A 10,537-nucleotide genomic window follows, 5' to 3' on the forward strand; every position below is an offset into this window, starting at 1 on the left:
CTTTCTCTCTCTCTCTCTTTCTTTCTCTCTCTCTTTTTTTGAGACGGAGTCTTGTTCTGCCACCAAGCTGGAGTGCAGTGGTGAGATCTCTGCTCACTGCAACCTCTGCTTCCCAGATTCAAATGATTCTCCTGTCTCAGCCTCCCGAGCAGCTGGGACTACAGGCAAACGCCACCACGCCCAGCTAATTTTTGTATTTTTAGTAGAGACAGAATTTCACCATGTTGGCCAGGATGGTCTCGATCTCTTGACCTGGTGATCCGCCCACCTCAGCCTCCCAAAGTGTTGGGATTATAGGCGTGAGCCACCGCGCCCAGCCTACTACTGGTTTTCTTAAAGTATTCACTTGCTCTTAATGAAACTGCAAAAGGTTTTCATTTTTAGTTCTGAAATCTGTGTCTTTTTGAAACATCTCAGATTTATATCCCAAGAATTCAACCTTTGTGATACCTTACTGAATTCCAATTTGCAGGCCATACATATTGCCTTCTGTTCTTTATCCCTTTGAAAAGGTATGTCTTTTCCCTCGACTATGATGATAACTGTCTCCATTTTTTGGGTCAACCCCTGTAACTTTTTGTCTGGTTATAATTCTGATTTTATGGCCTGACACTGAAACGTTTCTTTTCAAGGTCTAGAAAAAGCAATGTTTTCCTCCAGTATCACTTGATTCTGTACTCTTGGCTTTTCTTGGTATGTCTGAATTGTTCAATGTAATCAGGAAACTTACCATGCTGTTATTAAGAGCCATGTATTCCCCAATCAACGTACTTGTTTTCTTGTTTACATTCCTCTATAATATGGTGTATACTCATAACACTGGACACACTCTTCCTGTGTCTGGTTAAAGTACCCTTTTCATCAGGTTTGACTTCCAGGTTATCTAAATGGGCCTTTAACATTCATATTTCTAGCAGGAACCTTAAAACTTTCAGTCTCTACTTACCTATTACCCAGTTCCAAAGCCATTTCCACATGTTTAGATATTGTCACAGCAGTACCACATTCCTGGTAACACAATTTGTCTTAGTCTACTTGAGATGCTATAACAAACTATCATAGGCTGGATGGCTTTAACAACAGAAATGTACTTCTCATAGTTCCGGAATCTGAAAAGTCCAAGATCAGGAGCTGGCTGATTTGGTTCCTAGTGAGGGCTCTCTTCCTCGTTTGCAGATGGTTGCATTCCTATCATGTCCTCAGATTGCACTTCCTTGGTTCATGCATGTGGGTAAGTTGGGGAGAGGCAGGAGAGGGGAGATTTTCCTGCTCTTATAAGGCCACTGATAAAGGTCCCACCCTTGTGACTTAATCTAAGCCTAATCACCTTCCAAAGACCATACCTCCAAATATTACCACACTGGGGGTTAGGATGTCGACATATGCATTTAAGGAGGGACATAAATATTCAGTCCTTAACACAAAGGGGGTGGTTGTGGTGACCATGGTCAAATACTCAGGACAGGAATTCATGGTGGAAAGCTGCAGTAGGGAAATAGGAAAGGCACTGGGAAGTGGGCTGTCTTCTCCTCAAGGACAATTTCCTCCTTGTGAAAGCAATAATCTTCATTAAATGTTAAAAAAGGGACGGGTGGTAGTAACCTCTACCAGGTTTCCTCTTAGGTCTGGGAGTGTGGGGTGTAGGTTGTGACAGAGAGCCAAGCCAGGATCATGACACAGTTGTGTAATTTGAAGATGCCTTACTTAGTCTGTTTAGTGTTGCTATAAAGGAATATCTGAGGCTGGGTAATTTATAAAGAGAAAAATAAGTTTATTTGGCTCGTGGTTCTTTAGGCTGTACAAGATGCATGGCACTAGCCTCTCCTTCTCATGAGGGCTTCAGGCTGCTTCCACATATAGTGGAAGATAAAGGGGGAGCTGCTGTGTGCAGAGATCACATGGCAAGAGAGGAAGCAACAGAAGGGGAGGGAGGTGCCAGGTTTTGTTTTCTTTTAACAAGCAGTTCTCATGAGAACTAATGAGTGAGAACTCACCCACCCCAAGGGAGGACATTAATCTATTCATGAGGGATTTGTCCCTATGGTCCAAACACCTCCCATTAAGTTCCATCTGCAACACTGGCAACGAAATTTCAACATGAGATTTGAAGAGGTCAAACAAACCAAACTACAACTAAAGGGAATATTGGGCCTGAGAGTCTGACTGGCAAATATCCTTTAAGCCAAGGAGCTGTGTGGGTGCACAAGCTTGCAAAGGCGACGATGACATCTGCAATACTGTCATAATGAACCAAGGTGCAGTAACCCAACTGGCAAAGTGAGAGCCCCAATTAAGGGTGGGGCAAGCAAACAGTTTTCCACATTCCAAGGTTTTGCCCCCAAATGGGTGATGTTCTATTGCAAATAGGTTTTAAATCATATGGCCTGATTTGGGCGTGTGTTGTTAATAGGCTGTGAGGTTGTTTGTCAAAACATTGGCCTGTGGGCAGGCCCTCTGGCTCAGTTGTTGGTTTGTTCAGTCACACAAAAGCCAGGAAAATCTTTAGGTTGTAAGGCTTAAAGTAGCCAAAATTGATGGCTTGTGGTCCTTAGCATTCATGGTGTTGGTTTAAACAATGGCTTACTTGGAAGATTTTAGCCTCTGGCTTGCAAACCAATGAAAGCACCCAGACCAATATAGTAAGGAGATCAATAGTATACAGAACAGTGTGCAGCTGTGTTTGACTGGCTTTTGTTGTTTATTATTGAATTTCCTCCAGAATGTACTACTGCCAAGAAGGGGTTGTCTGGTTTTTTCATTATTGTATACGGTGTTGATTTTATTATCTCCAAATTTTTATTTACTAAGTGGAGTTTTCTACCTCCATTTTTGATAGTCCATACTGATTGTGGGAATGGCCCTGTAGTACTAATTTTAAACTTCTTGAAGGGAATCAGAGGGAGATCCTGGATTATTTATCTTCTTATGACTGAAATATTCAGAAAGTGGGGGAGGGGCCAAGATGGTCAATTAGAAGCAGCTCTAGCCTGTGGCTCCCATCTAGAAGAACAAAAACGGTGGGTGAATCCTGCATCTTCAGCTGAGGTATCCAGGTTCTCACTGGGACTGATTTGGCGATTGGCGCGATCCATGGAGACTGAGGAAAAGCAGGGCAGAGTGACGGCTCACCCAGAGGCTGCACAGGGTAAGGGAAACTCCCACCCACAGCCAAGGGAGGTGGTGAGTGATTGTGCTACTGCATCAGGGAAACCACGTTTTTTCCACGGATCTGTGCAACCCACAGATCAGGAGATCCCCTCATGAGCCCATGTCACCAGGGTGGATCCCAAGCACAGAACTGTGAAGGCTCTTGGTGGCTGCTTGGGTTGCAGCCAGCAGCAGCACACTGGAGACTGCCTAAGATGACTGAATTTCCAGGGGGAGGAGTGGCTGCCATCATTGTGGCTCCATGTGGCCGTTTTACCCTGCCTGTGCCAGGGAGACTGGATGGTTTGGACCAGGAGGAATTCCCCACAGTGCAGCACAGAGGCTGTGGCAGACTGCAGCCATGCTGCTTCTTTAGATGGGACCCAGGTCCATCTCTCCTCACTGTATGGGGCCTCCCTGCGGGAATTTCAGCAACTCCAGCCAGATGTTTGCAGACAGAACTCTGATCTCCCTAGGATGGAGCCCCTGTGGGAAAGGGCAGCCATGGTCTCCAGTTCAGCAGACTTAGTCTTTCCTGCCTGCTGGCTCTGAAGAGTCCAGGCAGTCCGGATGAGGGGGATTCCAACCAGTGCAGTGCATCCACTCTGTCAAGGGGCAGCCAGAGTGCTTTGTTAAGCCGGTCCCTGATCCCATGCTGCCTGATTGGGTGAGATCTCACAAGAAGGTTTTCAGACACCTCATACAGGAGAGTTCTAGCCGGCATCAGGTTTTTGCCCCTCTGGGATGGAGCTTTCAGAGGAAGGAGCAGGCAGCCATCTTTGCTGTTCTGCAGCCTCCACTGGTGATAGCTCCAGGTGCAGGAGGGACCCCAGCAAATTGGGTCTGGAGTGGACCCCCAGCAAACTGCAGCAACCCTGTGGAAGGGGGGCCTGACTGTTAAAGAGAAACAAACAGAAAGCAACAACAACAACATCAACAAAAAGGACCCCACAAAAACCCAATCCAAAGGTCAATAGCATCAAAGATTGAAGGTAGGTAAACCCAAGAAAATGAGAAAGAAATCAATGCAAAAAAGTTGAAAATTCAAGAAGCCAGAGTGCCTCTTCTCCTCCAAATGATCACAGCACCTCTCCAGCAAGGGCACAGAACTGGGATGAGGCTGAGATAGATAAATTGACAGAATTAGGCTTCAGAAGATAGGTAATAACAAACTTTGCTGAGCTAAAGGAGTATGTTCTAATCCAATACAAAGTTCTGTCAGTGGAAACCCTACAAGCTAGAAGAGATTGGGGGCCAATATTCAACATCCTTAAAGAAAAGAATTTCCAACCCAGAATTTCATATCTGGTCTAACTAAGTTTTATAAGTGAAGGAGAAATAAAATCCTTTTTAGACAAGCAAATGCTAAGGGAATTCATCACCACCAGGCCTGCCTTGCAAGAGCTCCTGAAGGAAGCACTGAATATGGAAAGGAAAAACTGTTACCAGTCGCTACAAAAACACACTTAAGTACACGGACTAATGACACTATGAAGCAACTACATTAACAAGTCTGCAAAATAACCAGCCAGCATCATGACAGGAACAAATTCACATATACCAATATTAACCTTAAATGTAAATGGGCTAAATGCCCCAATTAAAAGACCCAGAATGCTAAGCTGGATAAAGCATCAAGACCTATTGGTGTGCTGTATTCAAGAGACCCATCTCATGTGCAAAGACATACATAGGCTCAAAATAAAGGGATAGAGGAAAATTTACCAAGCAAATGGAAAGTGAAAGAAAGCAGGGGTTGCCATCATAGTTTCTGACAAAACAGACTTTAAATCAACAAATTCAAAAAAGACAAGGAAGGGCATTACATAATGGTAAAGGAATCAATTCAACAGGAAGAGCTTACTATCCTAAATATATATGTACCCAATACAGGAGCACCTAGGTTCATAAAACAAGTTCTTAGAAACCTACAAAGAGACTCAGACTCCCACACAATAATAGTGAGAGACTTTAACACCCCACTGTCAATATTAGACAGATAATTGAGACAGAAAATTAACAAAGATATTCAGGACTTGAACTCAGCTCTGGATCAAGTGGACCTGATAGATATCTACTAAACTCTCCACCTCCAAACAACAGAATATACATTTTTCTCAGCACCATGTGCCACTTATTTTAAAATTGATCACACAATTGGAAGGAAAACACTCTTCAGCAAATGCAAAAGAGCTGAAATCATAAAAAACAGTCTCTCAGACCACAGCATAAACTAGAAGTCAAGATTAAGAAACTCACTCAAAACCACACAACTACATGGAAATTGAACAACCTGCCTTGCAATGACTCCTGGGTAAATAATGAAATTAAGGCAGAAATCAAGAAGTTCTTTGAAACTAATGAGCACAAAGAGACAATGTACCAGAATCTCTGGGATGCAGCTAAAGCACTGTTAAGAGGAAAATTTATAGCACTAAAATGACCACACCAGAAAGCCAGAAAGATCTCAAATTGACATCCTAACATCACAACTAAAAGAACTAGAGAACCAAAAGAAAATGGATAAATTCCTGGACACATACACCCTTCCAAGAGTGAAATAGGAAGAGGCTGAATCCCTTTATAGATCAGTAATGAGCTCTGAAATTGAGGCAGTAATAGCAGACCAAAAAAAAAAAAAAAAAAAAAAGCCCAGAACCAGACAGAGTTACAGCTGAATTCTACCAGAGGTACAAAGAGGAGCTGGTACCATTTCTTCTGAAACTATTCCAAAAAATTGAAAAGGAGGGGCTCCTCCCTAACTCATTCTATGAGGCCTGCATCATCCTGATACCAAAACCTGGCAGAGATACAACAAAAAATGAAATCTTCAGGCCAATATTCCTGATGAACATTGATGCAAAACTCTTCAATAAAATAATGGCAAACTGAATCCAGCAGTGCATGAAAAGGCTTATCCACCACAATCCAGTTGGCTTCATCCCAGGGATGCAGGGCTGGTTCAACATATGCAGATCAATAAACATAATTTATCACAAAAACAGAACTAAAGACAATAACCACATGATTATCTCAATAGATGCAGAAAAGTCCTTCCATAACATTCAACATCCCTTCATGTTAAAAACTCTCAAAAACCTAGGTATAAAAGGGACATACCTCAAAATAATAAGAGCCATTTATGACAAACCCACAGCCAATATCATACTGAGTGGGCAAAAGCTGGAAGAATTTCCCTTAAAAACCAGCATAAGACAAGGATGTCCTCTCTCACCACTGCTATTCAATATAGTATTGGAATTTATGGCCAGGGCAATCAGGCAAGAGAAAAAAATAAAGTGTATTTAAATAGCAAGAAGGAAAGTAAAATTGTCTTTGTTTGCAGATGACATAATCCTGTATCTCAAAAACCCCATGGTCTCAGCCCAAAAGCTTCTTAAGCTGATAAGCAACTTCAGCAAAGTCTCAGGATACAAAAATCAATGTGCAAAAATCACAACCATTCCTGTACACCAACAACATACAAGCAGAGAGCCAAATCATGAATGAACTCCCATTCACAACTGCTACAAAGAGAATGAAATACCTAGGAATACAGCTAACAAGGAAAGTGAAGGACCTCTTCAAGGAGAACTATAAACCAGCTCAAGGAAATCAGAGAGGACACAAAAAAATGGTAAAACATTCCATGCTCATGGATAGGAAGAATCAATATCATGAAAATGGCCATACTGCCCAAAGTAATTTATAGATGTAATGCTATTCACATCAAACTACCATTGACATTTTCCACAGAATTAGAAAAAACTACTTTAATTTTCATACGGAACCAAAAAAGAGCCCATGTAGTCAAGACAATCCTAAGCAAAAAGAACAAAGCTGGCGGCATCAAGCTACCTGACTTCAAACTATACTACAAGGCTACAGTAACTTAAACAGCATGCTACTGGTACAAAAACAGACACATAGATCAGGGGAAGAGAATAGAGAACTCAGAAATAAGTCCACACAGCTACAACCATCTGATCTTCAAGAAACCTGGCAAAAAAAAAAAAAAAAAGTAATGGGGAAAGGATTCCCTATTTAACAAATAGTGCTGGTGGCCGGGCACAGTGGCTCACACCTGTAATCCCAGCACTTTGGGAGGCCAAGGTGGGTGTATCACGAGGTCAGGAGATCGAGACCTTCCTGGCCAACATGGTGAAACCCCATCTCTACTAAAATACAAAAAATTAGCCAGATGTAGTGGCGCGTGCCTGCAGTCCCAGCTACTCAGAAGGCTGAGGCAGGGGAATCACTTGAAATTGGGAGGTGGAGGTTGCAGTGAGCTGTGATCACACCACTGCACTCCAGCCTGGCGACAGAGCAAGACTCCGTCTCAAATAAGTAAATAAATAAAATTGTGCTGGGACAACTGGCTAGCCATATGCCAAAAATTGAAAGTGTACCCTTTCCTTATACCTTATACAAAATCTAACTCAAGATGGATTAAAGACTTAGATGTAAAACCGAAAACTATAAAAACCCTAGAAGAAATCCTAGGCAATACCATTCAGGACATAGGCACAGGCAAAGATTTCATGACAAAAATGTCAATAGCAATTACAACAAAAGCAAAAATAGACAAATGGGATCTAATTAAAGAGCTTCTGCACAGCAAAAGAAACTATCATCAGCACAAACAGACAACCTACAGAATGGGAGAAAATTTTTGCAACCTATCCATCTGACAAAAGTTTAATATCCAGAGTCTACAAGGAACTTAAACAAATTTACAAGAAAAACAAAACCCCATTAAAAAGTGGGTAAAGGACATGAACATACACGTTTTGAAGGAAGACATTTATGTGGCCAACAAACATATGAAAAAAAGATCAACATCACTGATCATTAGAGAAATGCAAATCAAAACCACAATGAGATACCATCTCATACCAGTCAGAATGGCGATTATTAAAAAGTCAAGAAACAACAGATGCTGGTGAGGCTGCAGAGAGATAGGAACACTTTTATACTGTTGGTGGGAATGTAAATTAGTCCAACCACTGTGGAAATTCCTCAGAGACCTAGAACCAGAAATACCATTTGACCCAGCAATCCCATTACTGGGTATATACCCAAAGGAATATAAATCATTCTATTATGAAGATACATGCATGTGTATGTTCATTGCAAGACTATTCACAATAGCAAAGACATGGAATCAACCCAGATGACCATCAATGACAGTCTGGATAAAGAAAATGTGGTACATATACACCATGGAATACCATGCAGCCATAAAAAGAAATGAGAGCACGTCCTTTGCAGGGACATGGATGGAGCTGGAAGCCATTATCCTCAGCAAACTAATGCAGGAACAGAAAACCATATATTCTCACTCAGAAATGGGAGCTGAACAATGAGAACACATAGACACATGGAAGGGAACAACACACTCTGGGGCCTATGGGGGGGTGACATGGTGGGAGGGAGAGCATCACGAAAAATAGCTAATGCATGCTGGGCTTAATACTTAGGTGATGGTTTGATAGGTACAGCAAACCACCGTAGCACACGTTTATCTATGTCACAAACCTGCACATCCTGCACACATACCCTGGAACTTAAAAAAAACAAAAAAAAAGAATATCCTTAATATTTGACCTTAATTGAAAATGCCACATATCTTTAGTAAAAAAAATATTTAAAAAAGAGAAATATTCAGGAAGGACTTAGGGATGGTGAAAGTTAAGCTTACGTGGGTCCTATTGCAGATGGTCAGCTACCTGGTCCATGGGACATTCTACGGTTAATGGATCTGGCCTCTAGCTCTTATGGGATGGGGACAGGAACAAAATGTTATAAAGATAGGAGACATTATTAAAGGTCCTCATTTATAAACAGTCTTTATATACATAGAGATGAAACATATCCCACTTTAAATATAGGAAAGGGTGATGGGAAGGTTTTTAAGTTGGTATAAGGTGTGAGTCTACAAAAAACCCTTCAATTAAGAGAGTAAGGTTTGTGGCAAGACAGAGACCTATTTAGGGATCCATTACTGAATTGAAATTTGAAAAGGGGTTGTTTTAGGAGACCACTATGCCTCTTTGTTAAATCAGCTATCTTGGGCCTATCAGAGAAATTAAAGTTTTATTGAATGCCTCTTTCAAGAGTCCAGCGTTGTGTATCCTGACAAGTGAAATTGTTACTAGAGTGCCTTGGTTATTATCAGTAGTGACTCCAACTCCAGAAGGAATAATGAATGATAAGGATATATCTGTATACACATTTGCTTGCAGACAATGCTTCTGCCATTACTACTACTGGTGGACTTACAGAATGCCTTTTCCACAACCATGGTATTACAACACAACATTGCTGCTGATCAAGGAACTCTCTTCACAGCAAAGGAAGCACCTCAGTGGGTCCACACTCATGGAATTAACTTGTCTTACCATGTTCCCCACCACCCTGAAGCAGCAGGTTTGACAGACTAATGGAGTGGCCTTTTGAAGACCCAAAGTACTAGCTAGGTGGCAATACCTGGCAGGGATGGAACAAGATTCTCTAGAAGGCTGTATATGCTCTGAATCAGTGTCCAATATTCAGTAGTTTCTTCTGTAGCCATAATTCACAGGTCCAAAAATCAAGGGGTAGAAATGAGAGTGGTATCCACATTATTACCTCTAGCGACCCATGAACAAAGGTTTTGCATCCTGTTCCCATGATTTTGCTCTTAGGTCTTAGTTCTGAAGGAAGAAATTCTTCCACTCAGACACCCTAGTGATTCCACTGAACTGCAAGGCTGCCACTGGCCACTTCGGGCTACTCATGCCTCTGAATCAACCAGCAAAGAGGGAGTTACTCGCTGGGGTGATTGATCCCAACTACCGAGTGGAATTTGGACTACTCTTTCATAAGGAAGAGTATGCCTGGAATACAGAAGATTTCTGCAAAATTTTATTGAAATTATAATGGACTTATATGTGCTTAGGCAGGAAGGACATCTTTACAGTAATGAGTTTCCATTAATGAACATGACCTTTCTCTCCATTTATTCAGATCTTTTAAATTTTCTCTAAAGTTGTTTTGGGGAAATAATATACATCTGTTACTACATTAATTCCTTGGTACATGGTATTTTTATAATACTGCATTTATTTTAAAGTTTATTTTTGCTTTTTGTAGCTGGCTATTAGTTCTAGCAGGTATGCAATGGGCTGAGCTCTTTTGCTGGAATGAGATGTACCTGCATGGCAGTGACCCCTAACTGAGGTGTCAAATATGCAGATTAATAAGTGAATCCAAGCTGAGTTTGGGTGCGGTTGGTCCCATCTCATCACCATTGCTATTGGTAGTAGTAAAACTGATGAGTAAATAGTTCCCACCTGCTCTTGGTGAAAACATAGGAGATCTTCTGTTGGGAGCTGGTTAACCGTGAGAA

This window comes from Pongo pygmaeus, chromosome 8 (assembly GCF_028885625.2).
Source record: "Pongo pygmaeus isolate AG05252 chromosome 8, NHGRI_mPonPyg2-v2.0_pri, whole genome shotgun sequence".
Lineage (NCBI taxonomy): Eukaryota > Metazoa > Chordata > Mammalia > Primates > Hominidae > Pongo > Pongo pygmaeus.